The following is a 27,592-nucleotide window of genomic DNA, read 5'->3' as shown; positions in this document are numbered from 1 at the left end:
CAGCTGGGGCACAGCGGCCGCACCAGGCCTCCCGGCTGGGCCCTGGCCCTCCTGGGTGGCGGGGGCACCTACCCTGCCAGCAGCACCGCTTGCAGAGCCCCAGGCTGGGGACGGGGACGGGAGCCCGAGGGACGGCGGCATGAGGGGAGGTGGCAAGCTCAGCACCGCTTCTGGCAGATGACCGATAATACAGCTTTCAAATGGACTGAAAAGCAGCACTCTGGGAACGAGCGGGCATTGAGGGCGGGCGTCTGTCAAGAAGGGGCAGAGGATGACAATCTCTGGAAAGAATGGTGGGTTTTAGGCTGTTTCTAATCATAGAATCGTTTAGGTTGGAAAAGACCTTGAAGATCATTAAGTCCAACTGTGAGTATTAGTGTGGCTTTTGGTAGCATGCCCCACATGCAGAACAGCACCACCACACGCTTGACGCTGAAGGAAGACAGAAGCAAAGGATGGCTCCTTCCCAAAGGATGGCTCCTTCCCAAAGGACTGACAGCGTTATGAGGGGTTTTTTTCTGGGCGATGTCGACTTTTAGGGAGTATAAGACAACCAACCCTCACCGCCCAGCTGCCCTGGGTCTCGGGCACAGAGGTAAGTCGCCTCAGGCAGGGAGAGAGAACATGGCGGCTCAGAGCAGGCAGGCGAAAACCCTGAGAGGGCGTTGGTGCCCCACCGCACCGTGCTCTGCATCACCCCCCTGGGGCACCTCTCCCTCCCTTGCCACCCTGGGAGGACAGGCTCCAGCTTTTAAAACTTAGATGCCAGAATTAAAAGTAATTGGGGTGGGTGCGCTGTAAAGAGCAAGCAGTGTATTTGCCAAAAATACTCTTTGGAGTCGAGGGTAACTGTTCACAAATGTGAGCTGAACCAAGCTAATGGCCTCGGATTTGAAAACTACGAATTAAAAAACCTAAACTCCTTCATTTCCACATTTCCAAAATGAAATATTATTTTATATCGAAATGACATTTCCTTCAAAAACGTAGCCAAGAACCCTTTTTATGTAAGAAACACACCAAACCAAAACTATCATCTTAAAACAACTATTTAATTTGATTTTAAACCGTGTATCTTTTTTTCTCTTTCGCTGGGAAAAAAAAACATTATGAAATTATTTTTCCCTGTTTTTTTCATTTAGTCATAAATTTGAAAAATTAAAAAAAAAAATTAAAAAAGCCTTACATTGCTAACAGTCTGCTAATGAAAGACATACACTGTCTCCCCTTCCAGACATATACTAGCCTTTTGACTTTCCAACTGAAACATTTGGTCCTAGAAATACATGTATTACAGTAATGGACACAACATATTTAAAAACTGAAACAATGGAAGTGAAGAACTGCACGTGGGTGACACGCACAGCGGTGGGTTACAGGTTGCCTCCTGGTTCAGTTGAAGCGCAGCCTGACTTTCACCATTGCAGCTAATCTAGCAATTGAAATCAGAAAGAACTGCAGCAAACTAACTTTTGACAGGTGACTGCAAAAATCTATGTTTAGGACACTGGAAAAAAAAAAAAGTTATCACATTTAAAAACCAGTAACCACAGGATGTTGCCATGTGCCAAAAGAATAATGCAAAGCTTTAAACAACCAGGGCATGAGAAAATGCTTTCTGTTTGCCAATGCTATCTCGCTTTATCCCTCATTTAACACGCTACAACTCATGAAAAACAAAAGCTGTTTTAAGTCATGAATGAATCTTGTAGGTACAAATGCAGCTACTACATGGACATACATACACACATGCTCAGTGATGAGAATTCTATACACTTCCTCAGAAAACATGCTTCATATTTTTCCCATTTTTAACAAAATTAAGTTTTCATGTATTTATGCATGTGGTATTATCATGCTTTCCTCAGATTCTGCAGTGGACTGAAGTGCTCAAAAACCTCCTAGAAAAATATTTGCGAGGATTGAGAAATAACCTCAGGAAGTTAGACTGACACTCTTGGAATGCAAAGATCAAGGGTTTATTTTCACTATTTTTATTATAAACAAGGAACCCACTACAATTGCAGTGGCATCACTGGGGGAGGTAGAGGGAGGAGATGAGGAACAGTTGGAAAGCTGGAAAAAATACAGATAATTATTTGAAAGCCCTAAGTATATTCCTCCTGTACTCCTCACATCACTATGGCAATGAATATACCCCAGGCCTTTTCACCAAGAGCTTCATTTCTATCTGAATTAAACAGTAACGTTACAAATTTTGGAGGCTGTTTAAAATGCCTCTATGTGAATTAAAATGTGAATTTCTAAACATTTCCCTGTTAAAAAAAATAACCAAACCAAGAAAAAACAAAAGTAAGAGGAAGAAATAGAATGAGCTCTGTTTCCTGACCATGCAAACCATCAGGAATTGTTTCATCTTAAACATTAGAAGCCCCGGCCACTGCTAGCATGTAGAGATAAGACATTTACACCTCCACATGAGAGCTCATACAAACTGTTTCTTGTTTATATCCCTATTAGGAGTTCACAGCAGTCACCAAGATTATTTCACTTGATTTGATTCCTTTCCTTTTCCTCTATGGTTCATTTACCAAGTCCTATACAAGGCTATTCATGTCCCTTGAGAAGAGCCAAAGTTAGCATTTGTACTTACAAAAGCTGCAGCCAGATAACACAAAGTGAAGCCCTTGCCACCACAATGCCAGTTCTTTCACAGCACTTCACCAATGCTCTCACCGAGGCCATCTTCTAAGGCAAAGGGGTAAAACAATTTTCCATGCTGCTTCCATGTTACTGCTTTTCCCACCTCTCTCAATCTATCAAAAGACAAAACGAGGATAGTGACAACATGGTGAGGACAAACAGTTGTAAGGTCGATGTCTATGGTTCACACGGCATTCACTGAATCCCAGGTTTCCTGATACAGCCTTTCTGTTGCAAACAATAATAAAAGTGAGAGTGCCTGAAGAAAGAAAGTACATCTGGGTAAAACCAAAATACGTTCCCAGCAATCTGTTTAAACACATGGTTTTTCTCATGGACAAGAGCATGGAAAAGGCGCGTATGACTGATGATGATGAGCCACCGTTTTGGTTTGGTTTTTTTTTTTTTCAGTTATTGCTCAGTCAAGAGGCAAAGAGGATTTTGTTGTATTCCACAGGAAACGTATAAAAGCAGTTTCCTCGGTTTCTACACAAAATATAAAAAAAACCAACAACAACAACAAACAATCTCAGCTCCAGATAATGTTCTCTGCTAACTGAAAACTAGAACTTTCACATTATTTGGTGTAAGTGACTTCCGGTAAGTTATTGTCAGCCTCCTGTCAAACCATATACTTACTGTGGCTTTGTACAGGCTAGAAGTCAGTTGATATATGAATGAGCTATCCATGTCTGCTCCAAAACCTGATGCAGTAGAAAAAGCCAATGAAGAAGCAATAAACAATAGTTTAGTGACTGTAAAATATTCACAGTGATTTTGTATTAGGGTTTGTCATAGTTCCTGCGATAATGCTTTTGTTCATTGCAGAGAATACAGCCAACACTGCTGAAGAACCACAGCAGAATTCATTTTTGACACATGCCTACAGTCTGCAAAACTGAGCAAGCACCAGGGAGCATTAGGAAAAGGACAGTTCAAAAAAATGTTTTGTGGGTTATCTTTTTTGTCTTAAAAAAAGGTTTTTTTGAGAGCCACCCTGTTTGGACAAACAACGCATATGAGAGAGGGGCTGGGACATGAGGCTGAGCTGCCCATGCTCACCAGGCTATGACTGCCATCCTGCTCTGCTTGGCTTTTCAAATGCCAGGGGGCTGAGCCACTTGCTGACGAGGACATTGTCCCTACTTGAGCCATGGTCCCTCTGCTCAGCTCCTGCCTTGCCTTCCCCTGCAGAGCTGTGCCGCTCCTGGCACTCTTCACCTGCTGGGTTAACACCCAGCTCTTCAGGAGTATTCAGATGGCCACATTTGCTGATCTGAAATAACACAAACTCTTAAGCATAATTATCATCATGGCGCTGGATTTTCTGCTGCAAACTTTGTGGACACCAAAAGTAATTTTTATCTTCCTGTTTTCGGGGAAAAAACATTGTTAATTCTACTGATAAAGGGAGGGCTTTTGTAAGAAGTCAAGGAGAATACAACCACTAGCTGATGGGAATTTACTATGATGGCAAGCTATAAGCAGATACACTGTAACAAAAAAAACCCAAAACATTTCAGCCAGCAGTGCTTGAAAATTTACAAATATTTTATTAGCTACAAAACCTGTCACTTAATGTGCCCAAAACACAATGGAAACACTGGAAGGTATTTATTCCAATGCAACTTCTTTTACTGGAGTTACAGAGCAGACTAATTTTTCCAGTTAAATATTACAAGAAGGAAAATATTATATCAGGCTTAGAATTAAAAAAAAGTATTCCCTACATCATAGTAATACTGCTTCTTTTCATTCTACCTTTAATATTAGAACTCTTAACTGTTCTAACTGAGATACTACCCTCCTGAGTGAGTGTTAAAACAGTTCAGTATTACTGTCTTAACTTCATCTGTAAAATATGAAACGAACTGGAATGGTAACACTGAACACTAAGCAACCTTCCAGAAAGCTGCTCAGCCTTTAATTTAAGCTCCGTGCCAATCAGATCTCTGCACTCATATCGCATGCAAAAATAAGACACTATATGCCATGCTTACTAAAGAAAATTAAGGACCTGCAACTACAACTAATAAAATATTCTTTCACATTTTTTGGGGGGATGCAACCAAAGAATAGAGGCTTCTGGAACATAATCCAACAATAAATGGCAGAAATAGATATCTGAACTTGGTACGATTCATTTGCACATGTGATCTGGGAATAAAATCAAATACAAGTATTCTGGAAAGAAATTAAAGATAGAGTCAGTCTGAAGAACTTAAAAATAAGAGCAGGAAACAATAAATGATATTTAATCTAGACTAAAGCAAGTAAATACGGTAGTGGAGAACCCAGAAACATTTTCTCAAAGGCAGAGAGGCAGTAGCCTTTAAAAAGAACTATAGCTATAGGATGAGGATGTTGTTTGTCACGTGTCTGGTCAGAACCAAACCAATGGGGCCTGCTACAGAAGTACTGGACATTCATCAGGCTGTTGTGTTTGAGTCCTAATGTGCTCGGCTCAGGTTTCCTCCTTTGGTTTGGGTGGCTTCCAGCATAATCTCCTTCACCGGCCTCTCTGACAGAGTTGCCCCTCTCTTGTTTAGAAGCAGGACATCACAGATCAGGTTTTCTGGATTGAGAGCTGGCTCTCCAAAACGTTCCACTAACTTACCAACACTTGTAACCTGAATTTGATGTTAGGGTGAAGCTAACAGACAGCCGAGCCACTCTGGAAGTTCAGCACTTCTCTCCTTCCTGGTTTTTTCTTCCCTGCTACAAACTACAAGGTTCAACCCTTCCCCTTGTACTGGTAACTAGAGCCCATCACACATCTGGTGAGCTGACTCAACTTTCCGACAGGCAAAAAACTAACCTGGGGCGGGGCGGGGGGGGGAGGAACAAACAAACAGAATTGTTGCCAGTCAATGAGTTGGACCAACTTAAGGTGGGGATCCGAATAGTGCCAGAGGCAATACAGATCAGTAGTAGAAATACATGGGGAGGACAAGAAAAGTGTCATCCAGAACCTTCTCCTTTTACCACATCAAGGAGTTAAACTGACTTGGCCATATCATATAACTTCACCCCAAAGAGCTTTCTGATTTACTTTTTACCTCTCTGAGGATGCACGATATGCAGGCTTGTCAGGGGTTTTAATGCAACACAATGACTTTTTCCTTTAAATAACACTAAACAGTTTTTTATAAGGTCAGGAAGTAATTATGTGCCGTTCTTGCCTGTTTTCCCTCATCACTCTGAGACACACTTTAAACCAGAATTTAAGGGAATGTACATCCCATGAATGCAAGCCTCTCCTTTTCTGTCCTTCTCTCTCTTTTCTTATACACAGACTGGGCTAATTCTTCAGTCAAGGAAATCCTGTACATTTGCAGAGTAGAGACCTTTTTTCCCCCCCTCTTTATCCTTTGTCTCTTGAAATTCCTGCTAGCCCATCTCACCCCGGGCCAAGCTGATTTTCCAGAGCTGCCCCTTCCTTACCAGTGTAATGAGGGAGATACCCTTGTTTGTTCTACAGCTTCTTCCAAATATTGGGTTACAAGGCTTAGAGACTCCTGTCAGCCCAGCTGACTCACTACACTTCTCCAAATTGCCACCGGGTCCCCTACTATTGACATGTCTATACTATCATTATACAGATATTAGTACGAGCAGCTATGGACAAGTCCCAGAGGGTCACTGGTGATATCTGCGACAACTGACCTGAAAAAAATCGCCGAACAAGAAAGTTGTGGATATTTGGTTTTCTGCTAAGCCCTACAAAGCTCTTCCTGGATGCTTTACTAGTGAAAGGAAAATCAACATTACAGAGAATCAACCAAAACAACTGACTCGATCAAGCGGTCGGTGTACAAAGACCAAACTCTAAAAGCAGAACTGTGAGCAGGCAATCTGTACCTGGAAGCTGCAAACACATCAGTAGAGAGGAATTCTGAAACATACCATCCAGCCCTTTACTCCTGTCAGAAAGCAGCTGGATGGATGCCCCCATTTAATCCAAGTTCAACAGCAACAGAAAAATGACGGTCCGATTTCTTATTCTGAAACTTAACAAGACATCTCTCAATCGAGAATCCAAAAGCAATTTTTAGAAATACAGTGTTGGATGTAGATGAATGGTGAGAACAGGGTCTCAGGGGAATTCTCCTAGCTGGAACCTAAAAAGAAAATTAGAGAGAAGTCTGAAGCAGACTTTGTGGGATTAAACATTGATACACATTATTTCTCTTGTTTATATTTCACTGTCCTTGTCAGCAGAATTTAGCCCAGAACTCCGTTCCTCCCCCCTCTTTCCTTAGTCTTTAATATTTTGATCTGCTGTGGACTTTTCTTACAACCACATAATAAGATTGTTTCATTTTATATTTGACGTTTTCTTCCATCTTTAGATGTCATGGTATATTCTTAAAAGAAAAATAGTAATCTACTGTAAATTATGGCGATGCTGAATTAAGTATGGTGTTTGCCTGGGAACTGCAGCTTTGTACGTTCAGGCTGCAATGTAAGTTCTCTTGAAAACAGGTCTCCTGTGGCTGAACAATCAATGAGCACCAAATTCTAGGATTTTATTTTTAATAAATTGGTTTTGCTACTCCTGAAATGAAAATTAGCTTTATATTTTGTTTTTAAGCAAGAAGGAAATTACGCAAACAAAATCATAAATAAAGCATGGGGTATATATAACATTAAACATGCAGGGAAAGAATGAAAGGATGATGAAAATTAATTAAAATGAAGACACAGGAGTCAAATTAACCACATAAGTTGTCCTACTGATCTAATTTCTGCAAAAGAGCAGCCTGGGGCATTCCGGTAAACTACTCCTATCCAGTTTGGCCGGACTGCAACCTGATGTCAAGCTTCACCTGTTCTGAGAGTGACAACTTCTGCCTCACTGTATAACTCCATTGCGCTCTGCTTTCTAGATCATACCTTCATGAACTACTTGGGTATTCTCCAGTAGATATATTACATTACAGTCTGGTTGCTGATCCTCCCTTTCCCATGGAGCGCCACTGTGAGAACAAAAAGCTCGCTTTCATCTTGTCCACTCCTCTCAGATGAGCCTCCTCCTCTAGGAGACTTGGAAAAACTTCAATTCAGCCATGGCTTTGCAACTCTTCCAAATGTAGGACTTTATTGCTGAATGATTTTGGCTCCGTGAACGAAGTATGTTATCACAGTTAGCCCATGGCACTAGAAAGTCTGAATTCTATTTTTACTTTTAAAATTAACTTGTAATAGCTTTTCAGGAAAAAGCAAGGGCCAATTTTTTTAAAATATAATCTCTAATATTGGATGCCTATATATAGATGCATGAAGCCAGACTTTCTGAAGCAACCGGAACACATTTAAGCACCTAAATAAAGGTCAGATTTCCAGAAATGATCTGCAGCTGGAAGCTGTCACCACACTCAACACACTAAGCTCTCAGAAGCCTAGCGATATATTTAGACACCTAAACAAGAGTGGAGTTCTTCTAAAAATCTGGTCCCAATTGTGAATACTAACATCTCCTGAATACCTACTCACTGGAGGCTGGTTTCTGAAAAGTTGACTATCTAGAACTCCCATCGACCGGCAATCCCTGTCTTCGCTGAAAACCAAAGCCTGATAGGAGATACAAACCAGAAAATTCACTTTTGTACTTTTCAACTTGAAAATATTCATCTCTGTTGCAGCAGGACAGGACTTAATTTATTAACGTTGTTTAAGGACCCAACGCTCCAAGGTAGAAGTTACAAAGGCTGTACTAAAACTTAGTAGTAATGTGCTCTAAAAATGAGCCTTATTTTCAGGGCTCCGGGAGGGTACATTTCAGTTCAAGCAGTTTTGTTAGCGGAAATACCACTGGACTTGGAAAAAGAGTGAAGATGAGAGCCTTCTACTGGGAATTTTCGGCTGGGTGTGATTATGAGCCCTTTTATACATACCATAAGTATTTCATGACTTTGAAACAGTCTATTTTTTCAATTAAGATGTCAATAAAAAAAATAAGCAATGGATCACACAGGGTTGATCTTAAAAAGCATGACCATCAACCTCAGTTCCGTGTTGATGCTTTATAGCTCATTTTCCAAATACTTTAGTTCCCACCCTCACAGAACTAACATTTTCTTCAGTTGTCACTGCACCATAATGATGATAGTACAAAACAAGGATTTTTTCATCACTCACATAACATGAAGTTGTCCTCAATTTAGCTTGTGGTAAAAAAAAAAAAAAAAAAAACCAAAATTGAAAAGGATGTTTCCCATTCACGCCACTCCTTTCATGCTCTAGTCCTGCAGTGACTACTGTGATAGTTTTGTATACTGGATTTTGAAAGCATAGTAGTGGTACACCTTTAAATAGATCATTTTCATTTTTAAATATAAAAGAGAGCCTTAGAGTTTCACACTGGAATGCACCATTTCAATCTCCTCACAGCGTTTTGCAAACAAATTTCCCCCTACCCCCCCACCCCAAGAGAGGAAAAAGAATAGAACTTACAACAATAAAAAGCTAACATGCTAATGAATCTTAGCATATAATTTTTTTATTTTTTTTTACTGAAGCAACTAAAAGCACTTAAAGAGCAGATGAAATTGCCTCTAAAATAACCTCCCTGCAAGATATAAGTACTGCACCAGCTGTAAATTGAACTGTATCATTTCAGATGCAGTGGGATATCTGGATTAGGAGACAGATATTAGAAAATATTCTCACTACAATACCTTTGATGAAGAAAGAATAAAAAAAACCAAAACCCAGGAAATTTTTAAAAGCAAGCCTCCTGCAACTCTCTCAGTATTCCAAACTACAAACTAAGTATCCTACAATTAATTTTTTTTGTGCAAAAAAGATCAATTTAAATGGATTTTAAAGACTGAGTAACTTCATAGGACTGAATATGTTCATAATCCTGGCTATACATGCCAAAACTCGTGAAATAAACCCATTTTATGTACTTGAGTAATTTTACTTTGTATATAGCTATTATATTTCAGCCTGAGAAATCTGGGATAACTATTCATCAAGCATATACAGATTTACCGATTTCAGGAATACTAAAAGAAAGTGTGTCTGTATAAGAATAGCAATATTCTAATTCAGTCTCCCATTGCAAAATGTCTATCCCTGCAATACCAATCCGACAAACAGGCATATTTCAGCACGGTAGAGTGGGGGACTGCAGTCAGCATAGCTAGAAATTCAAGCAGCATAACTGACATGAAGACATATACTCATTGGGTGTTAAAACACCAAGGGACCATGCTTTTTAACACTTTGCAGAGCAGCAGAGAACGCACAACCTGGAGAGAAGGGTGCCTCCCTGTGGCAAACTGATACAGGAGAGACCAGGCAAACTACTGATAGGAAGTTCCAGTTTCTTTTTCCAGCAGCTGTGGCACTGTTTTATGGGCAAAGGGATTATGAAACTCAAGGAACACAGACTAAGACCCTCTGTTTCCAGAATTGTTCGAGAACACACCTAAATATTTCTAATACCATCATATGGACTGAAGCAGCTACAGCATCAAACGCTCCTCTGAACAAGCTCTCCTTCTCTTTACACTGTGGAAGGAAACTTCTAGAATAAAACCACAAAAAAAAACAAAAAACAAAAAACAAAAAACCACCAAACCAACAAACAAAACACCTCAAAAAATTTCCTACCTCTGGGACTGTAAATTTTAAAGCTTACATTTTATTTAGCTTTTTATTGTTTTAATTAAAAAGGATTACACCAAGCTTCGCTCTTGGGGTCACCCTAACAGATACAGGCGCATTTTTGTAAGGCCAGGGATTTCACAACACAGAAAAAAAGCCATTTTGTGCTGAGCTTCAATTAACATCTATTCTTTCTTGTTGCTCCCTTTCCATTCTCTGCTTCTTGTTCTTCCTAATCAGTTCCTCCTTTCCTGCTTGCCTTTACTCTAAGTTCCATTTTCCTTCTTTTTCCACATCTCCTGAAGCATGTTACTTCTAAAAGTAAGTCTGAAGTTATCACATAGCAATAGTTGCCCTTCTTTCATTATTTTGTTAAAATCTAATCTAGCCAGCCATATCTCTAGAAATAACTATATTGATTTCATCTGAATGAAGACTGCAACAGCAAGAGTAAAGTCAATTATATTACTCAAATTGAATCAGTGTATACACGCCGTTCGAGTATTTTCAGATGTTTCCTCCTATTTCAAACACAAGTATTCCTAAGAAAGACAATTCATTTTTAAAATTATATTTACTTATTTTTTAGGCCTTGTTCTCTTTAGCTTGTTCTTCAACCCCCTCCTTTCTTCAATGGTAGAGTGGCAAAATTAAAGAATGCAAAGAAATGGAAGAAAAAATAAAACAGACACCAGCTAAAACAAAAGTTTTCAGGCAATTATGGTACTTTTGGACAAAACATACCCCTTCTGTTGGATTAATTTTTATTCAGGTGGCTTATTATTTTCATAATTATTCATGAGCAATTCTATTTCAAGGTAACACCAAAACTGAAATTCTTTTTGGAATCTGTTTCTAGCTCGGTCTGTAGAATATTTTCAAATACAACATGAGAGATGGGCTTTGGAGGTGAACGACTGACCCAGAACCACCGCACTGCCCAATGCTTTATAAGCCTCAGCTTCACCCACCAGCCATCACTGCAGCAGCTGCAACTCCTCCACTAAGTGCCTTTTCCTATGGCAACACAGCACATTTGGTCCAAAGATTGCATCTCTGCTGTCAGTCACTTAATGTTACACCACCTATTTGGATGGCCTAAAATTATATGCTCCGTTCCAGATTAATCTCCATTTTCTAAAAATTCTGCTCATTCAACACTTTTTCAGAAAAATAGAAGAATGAAAGACAAGGAACTGATCCTTTGTTCAACTGTGGACCTATAAATCGACCAAGAGCAAGTTTTTCATTTCTAGATGCACGTTTCCCCTCTCAAGCTCTGTCTACTCTTATTGTAACATCCCAAACAAACTCTTTAATAGTGGTTTTTGGACCCCAGTTCTAGATAAATCATCTATCTATATGAAGTGGTAATATAAATATGAAATGAAAAAATTAATTTCTTCACTATCAAATCTACAGGTCAACAACAGATAGGGAGTTTCAAAATCTTACACATTTTTACTCTTTTCACAGTAAGTTCTCATCTTCATGAACCCCTCATTTAGAAGAAAGTTGAGACTAAAATGCCTTAGCAAACCAGAATGAGAACAACGGAAGTTAAAGAAGGAAAAGATTTGCATTGAGTCATATAGTCTATCCCTGCAGATGGAGGATTGTTCCCTACAGAGCATTTTTAGTTAAAATGGAAAACTGCAACTTTCCAACCGAGTCCAAAAGGGAAATGTTCAAGGGTTCTTACAGAGGAGCTTGAGCTGCTTCAGTTTCCAGCAGACATTACTTTATGTTCCAGGGAGGGTTATAAATAAAAACAAACTGCATTTCAAATGTTGGAGGAAAAAGTGCAGGCCCATCAGGTGAAGCAGCTGCAGTTGGGTGAGAGGGAGAGGAATGCTGACCCAGCAGTTTGGATTTTAAGCTGTTGATGGCTAAACAGGCAGCCCTGCATTGAAACCCCTTGCCTGCTACCTGTGTCATGGGAGGATGGGAATGTAGCTCCAACTTGTCCAACCCAAGGCAGGCAGTGGTGCTGATGCTCGGCAGGGGCCTTTTTCTCCCTAGCAAGGGGGTTCAAGACGACTTCCTTTTCCATTCGTAAAAAGTCAAAATCTAGAAAGGGATGATGAATGTAAACATCGCTGTAAACGGAGGCATCGGTTGAGGTTAATAACAATTTCATCAGCTCCTTTTGAAAACTGGTGCTTCCACTTTGAACTGGTATCTCCATTATCGTTGGTTTGCACTTCCAAAGGAGAAAAGTAATTTCAACTCTCCAATATTGATCATTTTGATTCAGAAACACATACAAATACATGTTTAAAACTAGCCTTTTTTTTTTGTAAACAGTTTAGTTTCCAGTCAACTGTGTTTCCCAGGGAGAAAAATAAACTTTCCTCTCAAAGTCCCCTGAGCAGTTCTAGGGCCCGTCTCTGTCAACTCCCTGCTCTATGCACATGGACGTAACCACGAAATACTCTGATTCTCAGCTGGCGTTATACCTCTATTGCCAGCGTAGGCAATAAACAAGCGAAGGCAGATACGGGAGCTGTACACACACCAAGCCTAAGTGTAGGCTCAGGCATTGCCATGCAAGCTCTCCAAAACGTGCAGGGATGGGGCTATTCTGAGAGTTCTTTCTCTCGGGCACAGCCCAATAACCTTCATGGGGAAAGTCTGCCGGGTGGCGATCATAATGTTTACTGCAAGAGAGCAAGACAGACAGAGCCTTACATGTTAAATCAATGGTGTTATGATGCTGTATACCCCCTAAGTCTCTTTAACTCCTGTTTTTCTCCGGGCTTTAATTAGCCTTGAAGGAAGCAACAGCCGGTTCCTGAAAGACTTCTTCCCTCTGTGTGCTGAGCACAAAGACAGGAAAAAATCCAGTCATGATGTTTAAAGAGGATACAGAAAACATAAAAGAATAATAGAATACATAGAGTAAGATTAGGAATAAAAATAGCACTGTGTATATATGGAAGGTTTTTTATTATTTATTTTCACTGTGGTAATGCCCAAAGTTCTTAACAAGAATCAGAGCTCTGCTCTATTAAGTGCTTTACAAAGACAGAGAAGGACCTGGACCTAACTGTAAAATTGTACAGTTCAGTGAGAAGCGTTCTCAAAGCCTGGCACTTCTCCGTCATGGCTGAAATTTGTATACTGTGCAATACTTCCACATCAGAAAATAATATATTCTCCTTCTTAAATCAAAATGAAAAGCATTAGAATGTTAATGAGGTTAAGGGCCAATGAGTTGATGTATACCCAAATAAAAGCTGAACTCCTAGGAAACAACCCTAAATAGTATTGTTTCTTGAGCCACCTAAAACTATGTTGCATGTGCTTGACTTTGCTTCAGTCTCTTCCCCCACTATGTCAATCACTTGCTATTATTCTCTGATGCTTATCCTACATATTCCCTTTATCACTCTTAATTGTAGCAGATAACAATGACTAATTTGTACATGATTGTACAATGTATTTGATGTATAAAATCACGTAACACTGGAGTTTAATTATATAGCAGAAATGGTTTATACTTATCATTTCAGCATATGCATATAAAACATCTCCCTAAGGACTTGTGTACATATCAAAACACCAGTTCTTACCTTTGGGTAAAATAGGCATCTAAAATATTAAGATAAAAGAAGAAAACAGCCATAGCTTAAAGAAAGATAGTTTTGCAACTGCAGTGCAAAATTTGAATTTAAGAGACGTAGTATCACTGCCTGGTTGCAGAGAACTGCAGTGGGTTTTCCTGCATGTTGCCCTAACAGGAAATAAGATTGGAAGTTAAACAAATAATTCACTACAATGGTAAAATAAACTTTCAATATTTAATGAAAGCAATAAATAATAGATTGTAGCTGTCAACCCAAAACCTCACCAGTTTGAAAGGTGGAATAATACTTATTCAAAAACACTCAACTGCGCACATAGGCCAAGCGAGGGCTTTTGGTTGTAAAATACACCAGAATAAATCCTCAGATTTTTGTTCCTCTAGTCTCAAATGCACCGTAGGCAGATGAAACCTATCATGGTTATCATTATGTTCTGAACTGGTCTAATTTGAAAATAATTTTGAAGTCAAGGTCTTATGATACTTTATGACCTCCTTTTCTCCTTCTCTGAAATATTCTTGGATTGACTTAAAAGAGAACTACACATATGGTCTACTGGATTAAAGAGGGAGGTAGGAAGGCCAGATTATTACCAAAATAATTTATATTTCCTTTTGCATTGGCTGCATATTACATGAGTTGTAAGCAAATGAGACTCTTCGAAATTTATAGTCAGCTATACTTCAGATTAAAGAACAGACTATGGAAAGAGATTTTAAACTAACCAGAGAACAGAAAGTATGACCAAAAACTGTAAACGAGGGAATGGAGATTAGAAAGATCCCGACATGCAACCGGAACGCAATTCTTCCCACAGTGTATACTTCACCTATTGTACTTATTAAGTTAGGATTTCAAACCCTGTACATTTGAAATTTGTAATCACATTATTAATAAAAACAGATCTTTTTCTTTAGCCTCTCAAAATAGCAGTGAAGATAACTACTCAGTGGTCATTATATCACACTTGAAGGCAACACTCCACTAAAGCAAAGTAGTGCTGTCCATTTGATGACATACTGGTACCTCTTTAATAAAGTTTCTTGCTAAAATTCACTGAAAAGATCCTGTTACCTAGAACACCCTATGATATCCAAGAAGCAAAACCATTTTAAAAGGTGCTTGGTCTGCAATAATCTTTCAAAAACAACCTATGGAGAATAAGGACACCTTCACATAGGATTAAAAACAACAACAACAAGAAAAACCACAACCAAAAAACACAAAACCCAAACCAGGAGGGACTTTCTATTCTTCTGCATTCTTCAATCACCTCTGAGAAAGGAGAATTAAGAACGAGCTCCTCGTAAGCAGTTCATTCTATAGCTACCTACTAAAGGACTTTTTGCTCTTTCACCTTGTAATGGCCAGTGCTGTCTGGGTGGAGACAAGGTGCCAGTTTGATGCAACATTTCAGCTTCTGTGTTTTGAGGAATAAAAGTTCATCCTAAGTAATCACTCTGATAAACGTAAAGAAAAGCAACTGAAATTGGTTCAGGGAAGGGTTTTCTTTCTTCAGTAGAAAGAAAACTTCAGGAACTGCTTGTGTCAATCCCAGTAAGACTTTGACAGTAACATGTAACCTCCATCCTTGACCCAGCAAGTCTGAACTGCATTTAATTGGTCTGTCTGCAAAGCTATGAAAAATTTCTCTCTGTGTACTGTAAAATAAAATGTATATATTTCATACAGCTGGGAAACAATACAATTCAGAGCTGCTGGCAGCACAACAGAGCACTTTCCTTGTTAAACTCTCTGAAACCATCCCTTTTTTTCCAGCCCTGCTTTTAGGTGCACTGAAGAAGCCAAAAATATAAAAGTCAACAAGAGGAGAGCATAATCACTGGAAAACTCAAAGGATATAAATCATTCTTAGAAGAAGCACAACATTTAGTGGAAATCCTGAGAACCCTTCAGATTTGTTGGGTTGGTTTGTGGAGCTGGGGAAGGACCTATCAGCAAAAACACTGACCAGCCTCAATGAAATGAAATCCTCATGTATGTCCTGTCTGGGTTTTTTTTCTTGACTTAGAGACCTTCCTCAGTATCAAGCTACTCCCCATAAATCCACATGACTAACAGCACGTGGACTTTTATGAGATAAATCTCAGTACTACTAAGAACCCAGTTTATTTAAAAAAAAAAAAAAACTAAGCTTTTTAAGATATGATCAAATAAACATTTAAAGATGAGGAATTTACACAGGAAAAGACAGAAGCTTTCTAATCTGTAATTCATACATCTGTCAGTGTGAGTACTCATGACAGTTTTACCATACTTTCAAAATGTGGCCATTTTTATTGTTGGAAAATAGAACGGGTTAAGGCGTATCTACATTACAGAGTAAATCGGCCAACAAATCTATGCCAGGAGACTCCCTCGTTGAGAGACATGCTGAAATAGCTACACCAGTCACATAAAGATATAAACAAAGGTAACAACAGGACTTATTTCACTGCTGAGATGTAGCTACCCAAGGCATTTTGCTGGCAACAACATCTTAGTTACGGAGAGGGGGAAGGACATAATCTTCCCAGTTTCCAGTTAATATACATAAAACTAGCAAAATTTATAGCACAGGCTGAGCCCAAGCTGTGTAAAAACATAGTCACTGAAGACTTGGGAAAACGTTGTCTGGTTAAAAGGAGGAAAATGGTTATTTAAAGGATGTACATATTGATAATGAATGCAGACTTGTCATTGATCCCATACCGATCCAACAATAAAACATCTGATGCTGTAAACATCACCACCTTACAGGACTGAAAACAATAGCACTGATGTCTTGGCGGGTCTTCACCAATTGACGTCTATAGGCATGGACCTACTCTCCCACAGCCTCCCAATAAAGCAAGCTCATGCCGCAGAACACGCCAGGCAGCAGCACCACAGCTTGCCCACTGCCGCTTTCTCTGCGGCATGTGCAGTGCTATAACTTCAGGGCTCCTACATTACATCATCTACTAACTACATTCTGGTAAGGCAGCCCCCTTTGGCCTTACCTTCCTCCTCAGCCTTTTTTGTTCTTCTTTTAATTAGGGATACTTTGAATAACACGAGTCATAAAATCAAAGATGACAGGAAGAGGACATCAAGAAAGAGTTATTGCTTTCTGACTCTTCGTGTGCCGCCTCTGAAGCATAAAAACATGTTCCTAAACTGACCTTACAATTTCCTCATTCCTTAATTCCAACTTCTTCCAGGCCTCGATCTGAAATGGAACGGCAAATAAGCAGGTAGATTAGGAGCGTCCTGTGTAGAAAATACATTTAGAAGTGATGTACATCGTGTGTGAATTATATCTGGTTTTATTCTTCCAAAAAGTTATCACTGCATCTAAAGGTAACTGGATAAAAAGGGAATTGAAAGTATGTGCATCTATGGTTGTAACAAGCACTTTGTTCTTATGTTTTGTCTTTCTTTTTCGGCTTTTCCTACAAACTCTTCAAGGCAGTGGATCTCCCACTATGCACCTGGAACAATTCACACGCATTTGGAGAGCTGGTCTTGTGGTGCTATTGTAACGCATAAAAAATACAGCAATGTTAATAATATTATTAATGTTTAAATGTATCATAAGAACTCTTCACCTGTACAACGGTGATGTAAATAATTTACCAAACGCACCAGGAGCTCGCGTGTGGCTTGCAGAACCTATTTGGAAAAAGTCATGAAGGAAGGTAAGCAATTAGTCACTAAGACTAGTCCAGAGAGTAGTCCTGCATGCAAGCCCTGCCAGAATGTAAAACCATTCAGAATCTTTAAAATTGCTCACAATTTTAAAGATGCTGGCAGTAGAAAGGCAGGGGGGAAAAAAAAAAAAAAAAAAAAAAAGTCTCTCACTGCTCAGTGACCTGGACAACTGGACAACCTTCTGACACAGGTTTCCTTATTGCCTTTAACTTAAGTACAAAGAAATAAAACAGTACCAGTAATGATAAAACTACCAGGCTCATTTTAATTTAATCCTGAGTAGAAAAAGAGCATTCCCTTAAGTATTGTTTCAGCAGGCATTGAACAGGTGCTAAAATCACCTCCGCCATTTCTCCCTGGATGTTGTTTGGTGCTGCCCAGTGTTAAATGGCAACGCCCGAGTATTTATATGGTTTTATACCTGCAGGTATTGGTGTGAATTGAAGTTTGTTCTTTCAGACTTCAGTAACTCTATGATAGTTACACGATGCAGAAATACATGCTTCTGAACGCTAATTAAAAACAAGCCCTTACAGTACATATTCCATTTGCTCTCAAGCATCAATTATAAAACCAGATGTTAGAGCCAGATGTCAAAGAATTATTTTTCATAAGCCACAGCTTATAGTCATGTAGCCTCCATTTATCATCTCAGATGGGAACACTTAATTTGACAGCAAACATTTTGGTTAATGGCCAGTTTCAACATTAGCACTTGTTTTTGAAATTTTAGGTAAAGAGATGCGATAAAACTGTCTATAATGAAAACTCTGTTATTTCAGTTCTGCACCTCAGCATTTACACATCATGTCTATCCATGCATAAGCTGCAAATGTTTTATACACATGTGAACATCTGTAGGAGTATGTCTCTCATAGGCATACATTTTATACATGCAAGCTTATATAAAATATATCTACAGGTAGATGTTGCTGCCGAGAAGCAGTGCTCCTCTTTCAAGAAATTTATCTTAAGACAAGTGAAAATAAAAGGTCTTTGGTCCTGTGTTTCTTGAGCGTTACAGATGTTTGTTGATATCAGTGGATAGTTTTGGTAAGAAAATGTTGCATCTCGTTATTTTTGGTACATGGCCTAAAGAGAAATTTAGACTTAGAACTCTCAGGACAGCCTATATTTAGCAACACAAATCCTTCCTTCATGTATGCTTCTTGCATTTGTAGGTAAAATCTATGCCAGATCTTCAGCTGCTGTTAAGCTGGAGCAGATCCACTGACTTCAACGCTGTATTCGGGTTTCTTTTACATTTAGGACAGAACAAAAAAAATTATCCGTTCTGGAGCCAGAGATACTGAGGAAGAGATTGATGCTCCCCATGGCTATCAATCTGCCCTGATTTTAGCCCCAAAGGTGAACAGTCCCACTGCAAGACTTCCTTTGAGAAGTACTGGATAATGATATCAAATTATGTGACAAATATTTGAAAAGAGCAAATTCATTTTCATTTTGACTAAAGCCAGGATTTGATTCACCAGATAAAGAGAAAAGACAAGTATACTATTTTGACTATGACATTTCAGGTTTGAATTATTTTATCCAGACAGCAAAACACATTTTTTGGCTGTGGATCACACATTTTCAAATCCAGAGGTTAATTTTAGAATAAAATCCTTAAGAAGAAAAATCAAGATGTTAATGTAGCCCTATTGCAAACACATATTACATTGTACTGTCTATACTAGTGAAAAATTAGGGAATGGGCATTTTGATTGTTCCTATTCGCAAGTCAAAGAATGTAACAAACAAGTACATAAAGGGACCGAAGGGGAATGTACAGTATCACGTATCAAAGAACTCCTACAAAGGGGAAATGGAGATGAATCATAACACACCTGTAATTCTTCAATGGGAGGAGACATGGCCAGATCACAGACTGTAACCACTAATAAGAAAACCAGAGTCTCTTAACTGCAGATTAACATAGGAATCATGGCCAACATCCTTCCTTCCAGGCTAACACAGAAGAAATGTTCACGCCCGCTGCACTTTGCTGCTAAAAAGGGCTTCAGAACATTTGTAAAAGAGAAGTAAGTGCATCTGAAATTTTCCTTCCTAGCCTTACCTAAAACTGAAACAATAAATAAATAAATAAAAAGTAGGGGAGTATCAGCAGCGTGCTAGTTTCCTTAGTAAGCCAGAAATAGGAATCCCTGAGCTGCTTTCAGGTTCACAGCTCCAAGTCAGCACCACCACTTAGAGGACCCTGGAATCAAAGAGTCCAGGGCTCTTGGGGTCCTCAACCTAGGACAGCTTTGCCATCCAGACTGCCTTGATTAGGTCATAAAAAGTCACAGATCACTGTAGAGAGTCTGAAGGCCATAAGCACCCTGACCAGAGCAGTGAACATATGCATTAACCCGTCCACAAAGTTCAGAGGCAGAAACACAGAAGCCCTGGAGGTAACCAGGTTCAAAGAGCCTTCCAGATTCTGAGCCGATGAAGATGGCTGCATTAAGACTTCTGCTGGAAAATAAATGTTTTCATTGTTTTTATGATGGTTTCAGACTTCTTTTCCATGATTTTTTTCCTGTCTCGGAGACTGGAAATTCCACCTTTCAGAATCGGTGGAGCGTCAGTCTTACGAGTGCTGGGCAGCATGCAAGCAAAACAAAATCGAACATACTATTTGAGAAAGTTAGTAGATCAGAGCTTACTCTTGACTTTTCTTTCCAGTTCTGGAAGAAAACCAATATTGAACCAATATTGAGCTCTTCATACCCTGAAAATTCTGATTTTTCAATATCCTGTAGCAGTTAAGTCAGCACAAAGCTTTTAGGCAAGTCTCGGTTCCTTGCTTGATTTTTGATGCTTGTACCCAAATACAATGTAAAGAGACTGAATTTGGTACTGAATTTTCAACACGTAAAAAATAAGGTTTGACACAGGAAAGTGCCTGTACACAGTAAATGTAACTTTTGGCCTCAGTTATGGTTTGGCAAAAGTCTTTCAGTGCTCTTGTATCTGCTGATGTTATAGGAACAGCGCATTGCAATTTAATTAACATGTTAACAAATGCATACCGAACGTAGAGGCAATGAGAAAGTAATGTTCTACCTTTTCATATATATTGTGCATGTTGAACAGCTCTCGCATTCAGATCATTAGCCACAAGAAGTTGTTTTTCCAGTCACCGACATCCGTGTTTTTACTTCAGCAGCCATAACACTCCTAATGTCTAAATGAGTTTGCTTTCCCAGAGTGTCTGGGAAATGGTTTTGCTAATCTCAGTCTACAAACTCATTACAAACTGAATTCCAGCATCTCTTCTAGTGTCTAGCCAGAATATCAGGTTTCAGGCACCTTTCACTACTCCTTATTTATGTAATTCTTTATTAAACCTGCATTTTACAGCCATTTTTTACAACTTGGGCATATTAAGTTACAAGGTTCTGGATAATTGGAAAAGATTCAGCAACAGCTCCAGAGGTACCAAAGATTTGGGATGGAAGTGTAAAATAATTTACAGAGCAGTGATATACACAATGCTGGCAGCAGAACAAGTTGATGTTGATGCAATTCACGTGGCTGCTGCTGTGTGCTTTCCATTTTACACAGGAAGGTACGTTACATTCCTTCCCATCTCATGTTAGTCTAGGAATTTATTTCTAAAGAATAGCTGTTTCAAGAGTAATAGCAAATTACCACAGCAAGATGACCAACACAGCAGCTAAATAATCTGTATTTATGAAGTACTGCAGACATTTCAAACACTGTGCAGATGTTAATTCACTAAACCTTCACCATCCTTTCCAAGGAAGGCAGGCAGAAGGGAACACAGGACAAGGACAGTCATGTTGTGGCAGCAAAGGAGTGCACCGGGTACAAGACGGCAGGGACAGATTCTTCTCAGAGGACAAAAAAGGACAAGAGGACAAGGGACCCAAGCTGCAAGAGGCCAAAGGGGAAATTACTATGAGGTATCAGGGGAAAAAAACACGCTCACAGAAAGGGTGGTCCCACACTGGAACAAGTCGCTTTGCTATGAAACCTCCATCCTTGAAGCTACTGAAGATTCACCTGGAAAAGGCCCCAGGCAACTACAACTGACTTCTAAATTGCATTTAACTACAAAGCCAGCTCTGCTTTGGCTGGGCTTGGACCAGACAACTTCCCATGGTCCTTTCCATCTTAAATTATTCGATGATTTCACCTCACTTTCCATCTGATATATTTAGATTTCCATAATTTGGACATAGATAAGGGAAGTCTCTGCTGTGGAAAGCAGAGCCACCTTTTCTGTAGCAGGCAACAGAAGCAGGGCATCAGGCTGAGCAAGGCAAAGGCACTTTCAGCAGCACACCCAGAATTCTTTTTCCTTCTTAATGTTTGCTTTATCCTCTAACTTGAAAACAGATAGCATGCACTAAAATCACAAATATTATTGCTCTAATTTTGTCTCCTTAAACAATGTTTGGGAAATGCTACGATATACTGAGCTTTTCTAATGGACTTCTGAAGGGCAATCGCCTCTCTGCAAACTGAAAATAGTCTGCAGCTGGAGGTACGCCCGGTCCAGGAAGCCTGTCATATTCTACCCTAAGTTCATCACAGTGAAAATAGTATAAAAAAAAAAAAAAAAGTTGCTAACTTTTGAAAATAGACTTTTGTCAATTAAACGTTTGTCTTGTGCAACAGCTTTAAGCTGTGGAGTTCTGCGTTTTCTTTTTGCTCTTTCACAATCTCCTTTGGATACAAATTTTTAAAAATTTCAAATCACCTCTTGAAAGACTGAAAAAGTGCAAGAATCCTAAAGAATCCAATCTACAACAATGCAACTAATTTCAGTTTTACTGCTGCAGTAAAATTAACAATTCCAACCAAGCATTCTCCCTAGGGCTCACAAGAAAGCAAAATATTGCTTCTAATCTGTAAAAAAATTTTATCTTATCAACTAATCTTATTCACTAAACTAAGCAGTCACGGTTTATATCACACCAATGTCTACTTAAGTCTCACAAAGATGAGGGATGCCTAAACATTTAAAAATTGAAATGAACACGTCACTCCTTTCTCATCCTTCCCAGCTTCTAGAAGAAATTGTACAATTATTTTCAAGATATTTTGGGTTGTTTCCTTTCGGTTCTAACAGCATTTCATGAGTTAGCTGTGTGTTTGTTCAAGAGTAACTTACAGAAGGAAAATTAAATCAAAACCAGTAACGCAAACTGATAAGCTGTAGAGAGAAAGAAAAAATAATTCCATAAATTCTCACTTACACACAGAGATGGAATTTGGAAAATTATGACCACTTCTAATTATCATAAGCAAACAGCTGGCATGTAAAGTTGTTAGTAAGTGACCAAAAGTATACACAGATGCGTAATTTAAATTTATTTCAGCCTGGAAATGGGCTCTTGGAATGAACCAAGCACATAACTAATTGATTTATATCCTCTAATTTGTTTATTTCAGTTAGAACATACACATTTCATACCCTGCTGAAAGACCTGGCAGTGAAATTAACTGTGAAATGCCTGATGTTTCTTTCTTGAGGATTTTATCATTGTTCTTTTTATTATTGTTTTTTCTAGTGGTTACACGAAATATGCAAAAGTTCCTGTTGTTGCAATACAGATATATAAACAGAGGAATTTGGCTTTTCCCTGACTGCATTGCAAAGAAAAATAAAACAAAATTTCTCTTATCAGAGTTATACATGGCTGAATTTTTTCAAAACTACATTTACTACAGACTATGTATGTAAAAATTCAGGCCAAACAACATTCTGCTCATCCACTTTTCTTTCTGCCACGCAGACTCCTTTTATTGTCTCCTGCCACTTCCCAAATTTTCTTGACACTTGGAGCAGCATCACTAAGGAGCTGGAGGGAATCTCTCAACCTGAAACACGCTCCGTCACAAAAATCGGCACTGATCTGAAACCCACTTTATGAATAAATAAAAATATATAAACCTGCAATTTTAAATAACCTGATTTCAAAAGCAAATATATTGAGCAGACTACTTAATATTGGATGCTGCATGAAATATATACTCAAACCATTAGGATTTTAAAGACAATACCTTAGTAAGGTATATTTGTATACTGCACATGTAATGTGCAACACAACCAGCTCTGCACATTATCTCAAAAACCAAGCTCACTGACAATTATTTCCTACCATTTTAAGCTGAATAAAAAAAACCAAAACCAAACCACTTAGGAGTTTTGGTTTCTTCACACTAGGAGGGCTCATTTTCCATTAATATCATTTTATCTGGTTATGTTTTACTTCATTTTTACCATGGAGATGCTTTCTCAAAAACAGAAAAATTGTCAGCAATTTGCTGATATAGACAGCATTTTCCAAAGCAACAGAAAGCCATATCCACCCTACGTAAAGGCAAACGAAATCAGCAGAGCGATACGAAGAACGAGTGACGCTCGGTGAGTGAAGTTTTGCTACGGCACATTACCAACACTGAGCCATTCGCTTCGATGGAGTTAATCCCAATTCGTGTCACTGTAACTGAGAACAGACACTGGCTTGGCTTGAGTTTCCCTGATTTTACAACTCCATTGACCCTAATAGCATCGCTCTGGGAGATTTTTTTAAATCGAAACTATTTATGGATTAATCTACTACTAAAACTCTACCACCTTTATTTACTGTTCACTAGGTCACTGCTAACAAATTCCCTGAAGTATTACAGATTTAAAGGTTTTCTTGTATCTTCTCTCTTCCTAAAATTAAGTTTTCAAAATTCCACAGATTCAGAAGCAAAACCTTCAGATTTTTTGTCTTTCATTCTTATCTTTGTTCCCTTAGGTGAAGAAATTCTGCTTTATATGTAAACCTCAGTGTACTTCAGACCCGCTTTCATTTTGCTAGCACTTGGGAGAACATGCCCAAGTTTTGAAGCACATACAATAAAACGTGCTGCTATGCCAACATCATTCACAATCTGACCCTGCTTCAAGGCTGGCCTCACTATCTGTCTAAAGACTAGAGAGCAAACAAACATTTTAAATTGCAATCCAACTGCAAATACAAGTCCTTCTTGGTACAGTCTGCCAGAGCAGTTTTTGCTCTGCATGTGTGCATGTATGAACGTACATAAAACTCAACAGGAAAAGCACGAGAAACAACACTGGGAAGTTTCAACAAGCCTAGAGAGAATCACATAAATATTTTTTTTTAACATCTTCTAAGTTCAGAAGTCCTACAGAACCAGAAATTACCCCATTTGGTTTCTGCATAACCTTTGTTTCAGATCAATTTTCAAGTTAAGAGTCTAAATTAGGGTCTAATCATTAATGTGGATCTCTCAAGAAACAGTAAGGCCCCCTCAGGCTAGAAGACACAGACCCTGGGATGACCTGCTCCGGCAGGTTCCCACATCCCTTTGAGAACTATAGTGACTGGCCACACAAATCCGAGGTGGACTGCACCTATGCCGCAGGCCAGAAGAGACAACCCAACCATCTAGTCTAACCTCCTTACACCACAGATCCCGAATTTCACCCAGATACACAAACACTGAATTTAGTGTCCTGTTGCTAATAACAGGGAAGCTAGCATGTTGTGGGCAATGCTGGATACTGCCAGCAAAAAAAGGAAGCTGATGAGCTAAATAGGGAATGAAAAGATTTATCTTTCAGGAAGAATACAATCCCAAATAAATACTTAAAATTGGTTCAGAAGCTTTGTTTGGGACTGTAGGTAATAATCTGATTTTTTCTTTAAAACAACTGACCCAAGCAATATACCTGATTTATCATGGCACAACTCTTCAGTTGATTTTTTTTTTCAAAGAATAAATTAATCAATCAACTGAATTCTTAGAACCAGCTAAAGATTGCATTAGGACTGTTTAATATGAGTTAATGCTCAATTGTTTAATGATTTTAATGTATTGGAACTGTGCTTAAACTTTTAGATCTAAAGAGTTTTGTTTTCCACACGGTACAAAAAGAGCAATTACAATTCTGTCTTAGCAAAATGCATATAAAACTCCCAAGCAGACCGCAACCAAAGCAAACGCCCGGCCCCAGCCTAGGGTGCCCCAGCTTTAAGAGTTCGAAGGCAGAGCTCTCCCATCCTGAGCCCTGCCAGTCCCATGACATTCACAGTTCAGATGTCCCAAAGCAGCAAAACGAGGCCCTGGAAGCTGCCAGGAACCAGTCCTCTCCCAGCCCCCAACAATTCCTTTTAGAAATTGCAGCCTCGCACTGTAATGGTTCTGAGCATTCATTCTGAGCAGACATGTCATTAACCATGACCTTATCCAAAATTTCAGAGCAACCATAGCAAACTAGACTAATTTCTCCTTCAGCATGGGGCTTTCATCACATACCTGTGACCTGCTCTTGACGTCCCTACCCAGTTGGGTTATGTCTCCCCGTACATTAAGGGACCCACACATTTTCTGTTGTGGTTGCATTTCAAATGCTGGCATGAAGAGCACGCCGGGAGCTGCTGGCTGAGAGAAGCTTGGAAGCAAACATGGAGAGAGCTGGAGGAAGCAAGTTGGGCTCACGCACGACTTTTCCCACACACTTTCGTAAAAGTTTTAGGCCAGCCCAGACAGTATGGGAACTCCCAAATGACAGATGATCCATTTTCATTACCCTCACATTTCCATTGCAAATATAAATCATATTGGACTTGTTGAAAAAAAGCACCACACAAAACCCAAACAAGATGTAGCACATTTCAGAATTCTCTTTTTTACAGCTCTATTGTTATTCTAGAAGGAAGTAATATAAAAGGTAGCCAGCATGACATCTGCATAAATATAATCATGCGGCACCTATGGATTTACTCTTTAATTAAAGAAAGAACCTTTATGTCATTTGTATAGAGTGAGGTAAAGGACATTTTTCCTGCCTGTATAAGCTTTGGTACACCAGTTTCCTCCCTAAAGAGCACATAATAGCTACATTTAAGTAAATCAGGTCAACATGTCCTCCTTTATTTTATGTTAAGGTAAACTAGCCTTCCTGTCCCACTGCAGTCTAATTTTTCTTTATAGCTATTTAAAACCTATTATAGGTTAACATTAACATTCAGACTGCTTCCTGCACTGTCTGATTTTGCTAGATGATAAACTTAATAGCATTTAGTGACAGACAGCAACTGAGAAGTTGGGGGAAGGGAGAATTTCACCTCCAACAGCAGCCTACAGCATTTATAGCAGTTTAAAAACAACATCAATAAAAACGCAGATCTACTGTAAAACGCCTGTGGTGGCAATTACTCTAGTTTGTTTACTTTGGCTACGGCCACCAGAGAGCAGGATCTATTCTGCTTACTAAGCACCACCTCTTCTTTTCCAGTCATTCACATCCTGCATCTGGACAGAGAGAAGAATAACTTGGGGTGGGGATCAGGAAAGTAGAGAGGATGGACACCATACTGCACCTGGCACAGACCACGTTTCTTTAGCGCACAGACATTCATTCCACTGTTGTGGCAGGATGCATTAGCATTCAATGATCTGCACACAGAATATAACCTTGGAAAAGACATTACCTCACAAGAAAAAAATCTTGCACTGTATTCATTTTTCAAGATTGAATTAAGCTTGTTTTGGTTAAATGTGAGTATCGGTAGTTTTGAAACCCAAATCTGATGCATACTGTCACTCTATACTGCCTCAGAGGTTCAATCAGGGGATGCTTAAAATCTTTCTGCTGGTAGCAGGTAGCAAAAGTCACTAGAGAGACTTACAATGATTTGTCAAGAGGGTTCTGATTCCTGAAGTTAGTACATTTTGTTCGCAGGAGTAGCGTGGCTTCGAGATACAGCAACTCTGCAGCTGTGCTCTGGGTTGCTTTGGAAATGTCTTCATTACCCAAGGCAATATTTATATTCTGAAAGACCATGTCAGCTACTTTTACAACACTCAACTTTCTAAATACACTCACACTTAGCTGATACCCGACTCTTATGTTTCAGGAAAAAAAAAAAAAAGACACAGAAAGGGAAACCATTCTGTTAACCGTGACAACGAAAAAAATGGCTGTCTTCATTTCTTGGGCTTTCCCCTTTATAAGATGTGCTCCTTCC

The sequence above is a fragment of the Egretta garzetta genome, unplaced genomic scaffold (assembly GCF_000687185.1).
Source record: "Egretta garzetta isolate BGI_Z169 unplaced genomic scaffold, ASM68718v1 scaffold467, whole genome shotgun sequence".
Taxonomy (NCBI): domain Eukaryota; kingdom Metazoa; phylum Chordata; class Aves; order Pelecaniformes; family Ardeidae; genus Egretta; species Egretta garzetta.
The sequence above is the reverse complement of the archived record's forward strand: the minus strand, read 5'-3'. Positions refer to the sequence as shown.